This window comes from Marmota marmota, unplaced genomic scaffold, assembly GCF_001458135.2.
Source record: "Marmota marmota marmota unplaced genomic scaffold, marMar, whole genome shotgun sequence".
In the NCBI taxonomy this organism is placed as follows: domain Eukaryota; kingdom Metazoa; phylum Chordata; class Mammalia; order Rodentia; family Sciuridae; genus Marmota; species Marmota marmota.
This window is the reverse complement of record NW_025999900.1, coordinates 1580525-1594225: the sequence shown is the minus strand read 5'-3', so window position 1 is coordinate 1594225 and position 13701 is coordinate 1580525. Positions and strand designations below refer to the sequence as shown.

General features: G+C 34.6%; 1 protein-coding gene across 3 annotated transcripts in view; it reads right to left on the bottom strand.

The window, feature by feature from the left end:
- Syt16 (synaptotagmin 16) overlaps positions 1 to 13701 on the bottom strand; it is a 255172-nt gene that overhangs the window by 125448 nt on the left and 116023 nt on the right. The window lies entirely within an intron of this gene.

The following is a 13701-nucleotide window of genomic DNA, read 5'->3' as shown; positions in this document are numbered from 1 at the left end:
ACCCCTACCCAGCCCCAGGTAAAGGTAAATGATAAAATAAATGATTACTACCTTAAGGAATCAATCTAGTGGCAATCCAATGTAAGAATAAATTTTGGGGGGCTGAGGTTGTGTCTCAGTTGTAGAGCACTTGCCTTGCATGTATGTGTAAGGCATTGTGTTCTATCCTCAGCACCACATTAAAAATAAATAAATAAACAAAGATATTATGTCCATCGACAACTAAAAATAATTTTTTAAAAAAGCAGACAAAAGAATGGTTTCAGAGTGTGAAAAATATTAACAGTGTTTCCCACCAAAATTAATATCTACCATGAAAAATTTAAAAAGCATATACATATTCATCATTATGCTGTCACCCTTAGAAGGCAGTACAAGGTAGCAAAACCTACAGAGATGGGTTCAGCAGTCCCAGTGGCTAGTTGAAAACAAACTATCTGTATGGCCTTGGAAAAATTAGTTAACTTCTCTGTGCTTCCGTTTTCTAAACTAAAAAGGGTGGAAATAAATAAAGTTACAACAAAGATTAAATGAGGTATCACATGGAATGTAATCTGTGTGGCATAGTTACTAGACAACCACTACTAAGATATTTTGCAATTCCTTCCACTCTTCTATGCATTTCAACCACTTGGCAAATAGAACATTGTCTGTAATAACTTTACCCTTTTTTAGCTTAAAAATATTTCTAATTAACAAAACATTTTAAGTATTTTAAAATAAGTTACAGAAAAGATAAGTAATTCATTCATACAGTAGAATATTTTCAAATATTAGAAAATGTTTTAAAAAGATCATGCTAACTCTACCTACTTATCAATATTAACATTTTGGCTATTTTTTCACAATTTTCTTTTCTGAACTACTTTCATCAATAATTCAGATACAATGTCACATGCTGATATTAATGAATTTAATATGAAAATACTCCCAAAGACCACATTAGAGATAATATGAAATGGTTGTTCAACATAATCTCCAAAAATACAAGAAAAGCTTGGGGGAAATGGAAAATAACTCCACCTTTTTTGAGATGAAAAATTATTGACTGATGTTAATTATATAAATGAATGGGTTTGACTGTGACATTTCCTTACTGCATATATTATACTTTGAATTTATCTATCCCTCCCCCACTATACTCTCTTTTACCTTCCTACCTAATATTTCCTCTTGAACTTTCAGGTCATCTTATAGTTTCCACATATGGAAGAAAATATGCAGTATTTGTAGTTCCATCCATTTTCCTGAAAATAAAATTATTTCATTCATATTTATGGCTGAGTAATATTCTATTGTATATATGCTATATTTTTCTTATGATTCAGAATGGCTTTATCCATCCATGCATCTAGGCTACTTCCATAATTTGTCTATTGTGAATAGTGCCTCAATGAACATGGGTGTGCGGATATCACTTACATACAGTGACTTCATTTCCTTCAGGTCTATGCCCAGAAGTGGTACAGCTGGATGGTATGATAGTTCTACTTTTGGTTTTTTGAGGAAACTTCAAGCTGCTTTCCATACTAACTGTACTGATCTATAATCTCACCTACAGTGTATAAGAGTTCTTCCCTCCCACACACACATCTATTATTTTTTGTTTGGTTAATAATAGCCATTCTGACTAGGATAAGATGAAATCTGTTAAGTTCTGATTTGTAGAAAGGAAATTTTTTATCACAATTCATGTTGTAGTGACTTAACTACAGATGGGTATAAAATTCTCCAAGAGGTCCCAATGTATTTTTTTCTTCAAAATTATATAAATATAATTAATAAATAAATTATATAAATCTACTGTCTTTTAGCCTTTAATCTGTTAATTTCTAAGTTTTTAATTCTGTTAATATTTTAACAAAATATACACAGGTGCATTAAGAGACTGGAAATCATAATATAAAGCTTACATATATTTATATAATTATAGTTATTATTTTATATTACTATTTATATACTATAAGTTTTTATATGCATTCACCATCTGGGATGATGGGGCAAAATGGGCTAAAGTATCTTGAATGTAATTCTGAAGCTTGCTTTTTCTTACTGTATGGGCAACATTAATTTTCAATTTGCATACTTCTAGAACATTTTTCTTCATAAAAGCTTTATAAAAACATGTCTTTTAATGGGTTTTTATTGCTTTTTCCTAAAACCCAGGTTTTGCCAACATATTCATAGCTTTTTTAAAGCTTGTGAAAGTTTTCTTCAGTTTTATCTCTGATAATTTCTTCTGTTTTAACTGCTCATTTGTATTTTAAACTGGGTTAATATTTCATCAGCTATGCACTTTTATATTTTTATTTGTTTCCTTTTTCCATAATCTTAACATTCCCTACATATTTTCTCTCAACTAAGTCAAAGTGTTCTCTTAACCCCTACATCATACTCAATATTATAAGCTCTGAATATATCGGTCTCTATCAGACAATGACAAAGATACTGTCTTTCTCCCTCCTTTCAGGCTGGGTGGGTGGGGTACCCTAGAAATAAATACAAATACAGCTAAATCGGAGAGAAAACTTGATTTGGTAAGTTTTGTTATATCAATGGATCATGTTCCTTCAATAATAGATTAATTTCACCTTTTTCTATATGTTCCTGGATACATAGTAGGAAGTCTGAAGAGGTGTCCATGGAACTGCTTTCCATAAGCTATTTTAAACTATAAGTTAGTTCATATACTTTCTAAATGAGCAGTGTATCACAGAAATGGGTCAGAAGATAGCAGCAACTATTGTAAGAACTATAAGAATTGCTTAACCAAGGTTACACACAAACTGCCTTGCTAAGAAGTATTTAAAATTCCAAATATAACCTAGCAATTCTACTCCTTGGTATGCATCCAAGAGGATTGAAAATATATGTCCACACAAATATATACGCATGAATTTTCATAACAGTATTATTCGTAATAGCCAAAAATGAAAATATCTCAAATATCAATCAACTGATAACTGGATAAATGAAGTCCATATAATGGAGTATTTATTATTCAACAACAAAAATATGAAGGAGTCACATCTATAAGATAGCAGAATGGGGGCTGGGGCTCAGCGGAAATGCACTTGCTTGCCCTGTGTGAGGCACTGGGTTCAATTCTCAGCACCACATGTAAATACATATATAAAATAAAGGTCCATCAACAACTAAAATTAATTAATTAATAAAAAGATAGCAGAATAGAATGTCTTTAACCCTCCTCCTTTCATAGAAACAATAATTTGGCAATCATGCATGGTCAAGGGCCTACCTAGGAACTTTGGGACCCAGGTCATGACAGCATGGTGGAAACCAAAACTAAGAGATCACTTTGAAAAGGCAAGTCCATGCCCAATAGGAATCCATCATGTAGACCTGGCACCAGACCCAGAGGCAGCTCAGTCCCCATGTGGACTTGGTTCCAGCCCTGTGTGTCCACTATTCTAGAGGAAGTTCCACTTGTCCAGGGGTCTGGCAGGAGCCACACCCACCCAAGCCCCCAGTAACATGACTGCCAAATATAGAATCAACTGCAGAATCAGAAGAAGCTCCATGACTCAACTCTAGCCCCACTCAACTACTATTCCAGAGAAAATCCAGCCAGTCCAGGGATTCCGCAGGAGAAAAATATTTATTTCACAAACACATCTGTATAGACCAGGAGAGGTAAGTTCTCCTTGAAATGCACATACACCGACAGAAGGCAACAAGGATCACAAAGAATCAGGCATACAAAATGAAAGGAAACCAACAAAGCTCCATAATCTGAACCTAAAGAAATGGAGATCTATGAACTATTTGACAAGGAATTCAAAATAATTATGTTAAATAAGTTCCGTATTCTACAATGTAACAAAATAGACTAGAAAACCAGGGAAACACTATATGAACAAAATGAGAATTACAATAAGGAAATGGACGTCATTAAAAAAAGAACCACATAGAAATCCTGGAAGGTATACTGATAATGACTGGATTGAGTAAAAAAACAACAACAAGGACCTAACTATACACAAAAGATTCACCTTAGATTGAAAGACACATATAGGATGAAAGTGAAAAGGGTAGATAAAGATATCCCATATAAATGGTAATCAAAGGAGAACAGAAAGAAAAATAGACTAAGTCAAAAACGGTCACAAGAGAAAAAGAAGGGCATCACATAATGATAAAAGAGTCAATTCCACAGGAATATATAACAATTATAAATATATGCATGTGCCCAATATCAAGGTACCTAAAATAGAAAGCAAACATTGACAAATCTGAAGTGAAAAGCAGGCAACTTTACAATAATAATATCCCACTCTCTATAATGGGTAGATCATCTGGACAGAAAATCAATAAGGAAATAGCAGAACTGAACAGTAGAGGCCAAATTGACCTAACAGATATATACAGAACATTTCAACAGCCGCAGAATACCCACTCATTTTAAGTGTACACAGACAATTCTCCAACATGCATTATATATTAAGTCAAAAAAAAAAGTCACAAAATAAGTCTTTATAAAATTAAGAAGTATCTTTTCTGGTCACAATGAAATGAAACAGGAAATCAACAATAGATAAAAAGGTAAATTCACAAGCATATGACAATTAAATAACACACTCTTAAAAACTATTGGGTCAAAGAATAAATCAAAAAAGAAATTAGAAAATACCTGGAGATAAAAACATAACATACTAAAATTTACAGAATGCAGAAAAGGCAATACTGAAAGAAGTTTATAGCAATAAATGATTACCTTAAAATGAAGAAAGATCTCAAATAAAGAACCTAACTTTACATTTGAAAAAAAATAGAAAAAGGAAAACAAACTCAAAATTAGCAAAAAGTAAAGGAATAATTATTAGACAATAAATAATGATATAGGAAATAGAAATAATTTTTGAAATTGACAAAACTGACTTGTTTTTCTGAAATGATAAATGAAATCAACAAACCCTTAAATACGCTAAGAAAAAACAGAAAATTCAAATAAATAAAAGCAGAAATGAAAGAAGGAACATTATAACTGAGCCCAAAAAAAAGAAGGGTCATAGGAACTATTATGAACAATTATACATGAAAAAAACTGGACAACCTAGAAGAAATGGAGAAGTTCCTAGAATTACACAACCTACTAAGACTGAATCAGGAAAAAGCAGAAAGCCTGAATAGACCAATAACAAATTAGAATACTGAAAGAATTATCAAACTCTCATCCAAGAAAATCCCAGGACCATATGGCTTCACAAGTGAATTCTAACATTTAAAGAACTAATAGAAACCCTTCTTACACTCTTCCAAAAAACAGAAGGATGGGGGCACTTCCAAACTCATTTTACGAGGCTAGTATTACCAAATACCAAACAGACACTAGAAGAAAAGGAACCTACAGGCCAGTTTCCCTGACAAATTTAAGTGCAAAAATCCTCATCAAAATACTTGCAAATTGAATTGAACAGCACATTAAAAGGATCAAACACCATACCCAACTGGGATTTATTTCTGGGATGCAAGGATGGTTCAATATACACAAATCAATAAGACAAACCACATTAACAGAATGCAAGATAGAAAAAAATCCATGATAATATAAACAGATTAGAAAGACATTTAACAAAATTCAACAGTTTCATGATTTTAAAAACCTCTCTACATATTAGATATAGAAGGAATTTACTAAATACAAAAAGACCACTTAAAATTTCACAAACTCACTTAAACAGTAAGAAGTCAATAACTTTCCTTCTAGGATCAGAAATAAGGCAAGGATGTCCATACTTACCTCTCGGAAAGAACTCTCCAAAATAAATTAAAAGCTCCAGTCAGAGCGATTAAGCAAGGGGAAAAAAGCATCTTGATCCGGATTGAAGAAGTTAAACTATTTTGTCTGCAGTATCATACCCCCGATATCAAACATATTACAAAGTTATAGGACTCAAAATAGTGTGGTACTGGCATGAAAAAAGTCATGAAAGCCAGTGAAACAGAATAGAGTCCAGAAAAATAAACAACACATATTTAATCAAATGATTTTTGACAAGGATGCCAAAAATACACAATGGGGAAAGGGTACTCTCTCCTACAAATAGTGCTAGGAAAATTGAATATCTGCATGTACAGAATGAAATTGAACCCTTATTTCATACTATATGTAAAAATAGTCTCAAACTGGATTAAAGACTTAAATATAAAACCTGAAGCAATAAAACTCTCAGAAGAAAACATTAAAAAAGCATTCAGACATTGGACAGGGGAAATGAATTCATGGGTATCATTCCAAAAGCTCAAGAAACAAAAGTAAAAGTAGACAAACAGGATTATGACAAAATTCAAGCAGAAAGTAAAAAAAAAAAAAAAAAACTACTGCCCAGAAACAAAACAGTTAACAAAACAAAAAGGTAATCTATAGGATAGGATAAAATATTTATAGACCCATTGTCTGATAAAGAGTTAATACTCAAAATATATAAGGAATTCCTAGGATTTAATAGCAAAAAAACAAATAACCCAATTTAAAAATAGGCAAAGAGGGGCTGGGATTGTGGCTCAGTGGTAGAGCACTTGCCTAGCAATGGTGGGACCAGGGTTCGATCCTCAGCACCACATAAAAATAAAGGCATTGTGTTGTGCCCATCTACACCTAAAAAATAAATATTAAAAAAAAACTTTAAAATAAAATAGGCAAAGACTCTCAACAGACATTTTTTCAGAGACCACATACAAATAATCAACAGGTATAAAAAAAGAAACTCAAAATCACTAATCATCAGCAAATACAAATCCAAACCACAAAGGGATATCACTTCACACCTGTAAAGATGTCTATTATCAAATAGTAATAATAGTAATGATTTTTTAAAATGTTGGGGTGACACAGAGAAAAGAATCCTTTTACAATGCTGAGGAGAATATAAATTGCTACAATCACTATGAATATCAACATGGAGTTTCCTCAAAATGTTAAGAGTAGAATTGTCATTTGATCTAACAATTCCATCTGTTAATACATATCCAAAGGCATAGGAAACGATACCTGCAATCCCATGTTCACTGCAGCACTATGCCCAATAGCCAGGATGTGGAATGAACCTAAGTGTCCATGAACAGGTAAAGAAAAGATGATCTGGGCTGGGGTTGTAGCTTAGTAGTACAGCACTTGCCTATCATGTGTGAGGCACTGGGTTTGGTCCTCAGCACCACATAAAAAATAAATAAATAAAATAAGGGTATTGTGTCCATCTCCAACTAAAAAAGAAAAACAGAAAATGCAATCTATAAACTCAATAGAATATAAATGTTAGAAGAAAGAAAATTCTGCCACTGTGACAACTTGGAAGGACCTTGAGGACACTATGCTAAGTGAATTAAGGCAGATATGGAAAGACAAATACTGTATCATTTCACATAGATATGGAATTTGTAATAGTCAAACACACAGAAGCAGATATCAGCTGGGGGAAGGAGAAAATGGGGGCTCATTTTAATGTCAATCAGATCTCAATGAAGTGGTTCTTTACATCCTCTTATAGTAACAATCAAAAAAATGAAGTAATGATACACACTACCACATGGGTGAACCTTGAAAACAGTATAAAAGGGTATGAATTTTATTGTACATAAATTTTATCTCAAAAAACATTTGAAATTTCAAATATATTTTTATTTTTTTCACCTCCCCATCCCTCAAATACATCATTTTTTAAAAAGATGAAGGAAATATATTTTTAAATCATAATCTTTCTTAGATTCTGCATGAAAGTGATTTTATGAAATATTTATATTCTATAATTTTATTATTCAACATTTAGATTTGAATAATAAAGCTTAAATATTATAAGTCATGAGAAGAACTATAGTCGGCAGAGTGCTATAATTAACGTGCAACATTGAACACAGCAAGTCAGAAGCTCTATCAATATAAGCCAAGGCAGGTTTGATGTCTCATTTGGGTCTAAACAAAATTAGAGATTTTAGACAGGGAAGCTTTAAAGACATTTTGCATCGAGAGAGAGAGAGAGAGAGAGAGAGAGAGAAATATATATAAAAATAATACTTGAAGAACAAGTATTACATATATCATCTGCTATAGATGACAAGGACACATATGTCACAAAACTTAAGTACCATCTGCAGAGTAACTCATCTAATTATTCCAGTAATTACTAAATTGGAAATCAGATGGCTGTGAAGTTCAGTCCCGGTTTGCTGTATCTCTGACCTGTCACTGGATAGCCCCAAGTGTTGGTTTTCAAACAATGGCTCCAAGAGAAGATAGCATACAATGACATAAATAGAGAAGGCTCTGCGTGTCACAGTCACTAAATGTTCATAAAATTTTACTCCACAGTTATTGAGGAGGTTAAAAAAAAAAAAAAGGTTCACCAGTTGCAGCCATCTGACTCACAATAAGTTAAGGAACTAGCAATAAGTTAAGAAGCAGATGAAAAATAATAGTAAAATGGTAAGGGGAGGAGTAGAAATAATTAAAGAGTAAAATGATGATGTTCCAGGTATTAACTTTCCCAGCACCACTCTGGGAAGCATGAGGAATCTCATTAAAAACATGAGGAAAGAATGAGGTAAATCTAAAATGCTACACACTTGTATACTCCTCCCATCTTTGAGGATCCAAAGTCCTCTCTTCAGTGACATAACCTCAATTCCATTCGTCCCTTAAAAAGAATAATAACTTTGACATTGTTTCTATAATGTTTTCAAGCACAGTTGTAGAGTAAACTCCCTGACATGACCCTAAGCTTTGTTCACCTTAGGATTTGGTATTGCTTGCCTATCAACATCCTCCTCCAGGGACCCCAAGAGCTGCCCAGGAAAGGCAGTGAACAAGGTCAGAGTAGAGGTGACCTGGGTACAGCACAGGAGTTACCATGTCACACCCAGATTCCTTTGGTCCAAAAACAAGGAGATGATAATAAAAGCAATAGTATTTGGTATTAACAACTTTTGCAAGCAAGGAGATATCTTCAAAGGCAATCTCAGCAAGAGTAAGAATTGAGACTCTAGATAGACCTAAGAAATCATCAGGACACAGTGAGACCAGAGTTGGCTCCAGTAGCAGTGTTAGTAACTTTGAATGTCATCAACAATACCTATAACAAGGACATAGTAACTACATGTTCAAACATCACTACAGGCATCCAGGGAAGGAAAGAGAGAGAAAAAAAATGGTGTGAGCCCAGGGCTTGGTCTACAGTACAAGAGCCATTCCCAGAGACCCCCAAAACTTCTTGGCAAGTATTACACAAGAGTTAATGTTTTCCAACAAAGAATTTTGGGGGCCGTTTCTCTACATTCATACCAGCATAATCATAGAAACTGTAGTTTATGTTCAGACTTTCTTAGCAATCAACAAAAAGAAGGAAATGAGAAACATTTCAGAGCTGAACACCAATGTGCCCATGTACTGCTACTTCAGAACACAGACTTACAATATCTGTACAATTTGACTCATTTATATTTTGGTTATTTATACAAACAACTATAAAGTTAAATAAGTTGCTTAAAAATAAAACAGAACAAGCTACACTGAGAGCTTTAATTCCTATTTTCCTATATGGTGCTTTTAGGGAAAAAATAATAATAAAAAGAAAAAAAACCTCTTTGATTTTTAGAAGCATATTATTTTGACAGTATCCTAAATTCAGAGTTACTTCAGCATCATAACTTCCATAATCTTCATAGATAAGCAATCATTTTTCTAAATATCTCTAGAACTATGAAATATAAAATAGACATATTTCAACCAAAGAAAATGGGTAGTTCCACTTAAATTTTCCTCCTAGTAATAGCTAACAAGTATATGGTAACTACATGTGCAAACAAATTCTTTGGAAGGAAAAAATAGACCTTTCAAAAAATAGGGGGGGAAAAGTGGCTTAATGAAACCTAAGTGAGATTTTAACATGTTCCAAAATAAAACATAGCAACATATGGAGTCACTAGCAACCAATCATTTCTCAAAACACTTGAGAATACAGCATTTGGGGGTATGCATGGGGTGCTATCTTTAATACAGCAATATAGTTGTGTTGAAAAGTGTCCATCTTCTTTGAAAACTAAGCAACCTAACTTATCTGCTTTACACAGTTTGAGCGCTTTACAGTTTCATATGTAAATTCTCACAGCACACGTGCATGCACATAAAACACATGCATGTACATGCACACATTTACTTCTAGAAGCCAAGAGTTATCAGCAAGCTTGCTGTTTCTTTCCTTAATACTCAGCTCAAAAGTTGCACTTAATGATGATAATGGCTGAACTTCAACACTGGGAATCTTTCTCACTGTCCTCACATTTCTGAGTTTCCCTAGACACTTTCTCCCTTCTCCTATACCTTCCCAGATGGGGAAGAAGACAGGAAAGAAACAAAAGGAATTTGGTGATTTTGCCAGTTTATTAAAGCCTCAATTGACATTTCTGGATTGTTGGATGCTTAATGGCACACTCATGCTGCTGGATTTCATTGAGCAATATATGGGCCTTGAACAATTTATGTCCTTTGCCAAAGAAACTTAATCAATTAGCATGGGGATATCATTATTATTTGAACATTACTAAACTTAATATAATTATGTAATAAAATTGGGAGCATATGCCCAATAAAAGCATATCATGTTGAAACCTCAGAGGATATATATATTCATAGGATTTTGGTGACATGGTTGTTGAATCAATGGGGCACATTAACTTTCAAGTAAAAACAGATTATTTTTTGCAAATGAGAGAGGTTGAGAGACAGGTCTACTTTACACAGATAAAATATCTTGGAAGAAGGATATTCAGCTTTCTTCAACTCTGCAAAACAAATGCATTTGGAGAACATTTGGAGTGAAATGTAATTTTGATTTGTTTATAACTTCTTTATTTTTCAACTCACAGAAGACTGCCCACACAGTAAGACTGAAACTTTAACAGAATTGTTTTTCACTAATCCAATACTCTTTAAAAGTTTTTTTTTCTTGCAGCCTAAAGCAATTAAATATTTTTAAGATTAATATAAACTCTGCAAATTTGGACCCCCAAAAATAACACATAGAACTAAGTGTTCAAGGACTTTCCCAAGCAGCAAAAGGGACATCTAGAAATAGAAGATGATTTAAAGTCCCTTTTAATCCCATATTTCATAGGTAATATATTTTCTTGTTCAGAGAATTATCTGTCCACAGAGATACAAGTTCACCTTGTTTACGAAGACTCTGTTGAGAACATCAATATCCATTCACATTTCAGCCAAGAGCAAAAGTGAATAACCCTTACCGTAAAATCACTTATCCAGCATTAGTAACCCTTTCTAAAGCACAGCCCAAATGACAACCATTTAGGTAACAACTAAACAAAATTGTCCTGGTATTCAGAATAAAACAGGCATTATTTAACCTATTCTAGTGCCTTAATAGAAGCTTCTTCCTATGGGGAAGCTTCTCCAGAGTTAATGTCTGAATAAAATCCTCTTCCAAAACAGATGGGATTCTAATCGAGTCTCTGATTTCCCTACTAGAAGTATTTACTGATTCTTTTTAATTACAAAAAAAAAGACACCATAAATTGTCTGTTTTACTGTCTGTGCTAATTTCATTTCATTATATCCTGGGAGTAAGCTATTATTTTCCCACTGGTTCCCATGGCATTTTTCATTATCAGCTGCTAATTGTCTAGCATTCACATAGGACTATGAACCAAGTAGGCTGCTGCGTGGGCTGAAGTTCTAGGGGAAGCTGAACAGCAAGAGGATTCTGCATTGTTATTATTGTGACACATTAGAAAATTTCCACCCACTTACGTGCCCACAGCACTCGGCTGCACATCATTGTACCCAGAGGGGCTGTGCACTGAAGCATGGGAGGCCATCTGTACTAGGCTTTCACTTGGTGATTATCATTGCACATCAGGGGAAGATTACCAGGGCCAAACCTCAGCAGCTGTGAAAGCCAGAGGTCTGGCTGCATATGACAGACATGAGTCCTGATCCTCAAACATGGCGATGACAGATCCATTTGATTCCCAGCCTTGAGCACAAGTATCTGACACAGCCTAAGGACGCTCTCAAACTTCCCTCACTGACACTTCCAGAATCAAGGCCACTTTAACGATTTAAACAATTTTTGAGATGTAAATAGATGACACTTTTAAATAGACTTTGACATGAACTGCTCCTTGAAATGATTTCTGATTGGTCTGTGGATATTGGGAGCTAATCATATTTGACCTTAGAAATTCAGAAAGAGCAAAACAAAATGGCTCAAACAACATGCAACACTTTACACATTTAGGTCAAGAGAGAGTTGTGAAAGTCTATTAATTCACCAAGTAGAAAAGGACTGTAAAAGTGGGACTTTGAGGACAGAGGGTGGTGTTCATGTGCTTTGCAGGCACTGTGTTCCAAAGTCATGTGAAACAAAGCTCTCGTTTCATAGCACACTATGTGCTGGTCACATTCACCAGAAAACTTTGTCTCCTCATAGTGCATTCTCTACAGATACAGAACTACCCTCAAGGTCAACTTGTATCTCTGGACAGATCAGTTTCCAGAAGCTTAATTTTGTGTATGTGTGGTTTATGAAGATCATTCTAATGTAAAATATGAAAGATACAGGACAGGTTCAAACTGAGCCTCACTTATTGCTGCAATCTCTGAGACGACCACAGTCCAAATCTATTCTAGGGCTTTGCAATTGAAGAATATGATATTCAAAGTTCAGTCAGAGGTGCTCAGTCTCTTGAGAACTGGTTCTTTCTAAACAAATAGCCAGAGGATGAAAGACAGAGAAACACAAGAGACACAAAAGGGTTCTTGGCCCTGAGTTAGAAAGTTTTGGTCTGGTACTACACTACCTAATTTCATAACCAAGTTGATGTAAGTTCCTGAGGGCAGCATTGCATCTTAACTGGATGATACCTATTTGCTTTTCCAGCAATAATATATGTGATAAATCAGAATACCGATTTTTATACTATAATGGTTATTCCTAGCCAAGGAACTAGAACCAACCTTGTATCTGGCATGGATCCCTTTGGATGAGACTACAGATCAAAAGTTTGCCTGGTAAGCAATGAATATGACCAAGGAAAGTTGGGTGTTCTCAAGGCTGCCTTGATACCCATCTACTGAGTAGATCATCACTGAGTAGACGGCTCAGCTATTTTCTCTCAAGGGCTTTTTCACTCAGATCCCAGAAATGGCCTTTCCAGACCAGAATACCCAAACCTCTGGATAAAGCCAGAATCCACTCCACACCTCTTTTTCTTCACCTTTTCTATCTGCCTAAGTTATCATCAGAAACTTCAGGTTTAGGGTTCTCTTCCTATCATTTCAAATATTCTCTCAAAGCTCCACTTTCCTGCCCACCTCTCAGAGTTACTATATTCTTCCAGATTCCATGTTTGATCTGCTCTCAGCTGTGACAAGTTGTTATGGTTTTGATATGAGGTGTCTCCCAAAAGCTCATGTGTGAGACAATGCAAGAAAGTTTTAGAGGTGAAATGAGTGGGTTATAGCCTTAACCTAATCAGTGCATTAATCCCCTGATAGGGAGTAACTGGGTGGCAACTGCAGGCAGGTGGGGTGTGGCTGGAGGAGCTGGGTCCCTGGGGTATGTATTAGGGGTATATATTCTATCCTTGTTGAACAGAGAGCTAGCTCTCTCTCTCTCTCTCTCTCTCTCTCTCTCTCTCTCTCTCTCTCTCTCTCACACACACACACAC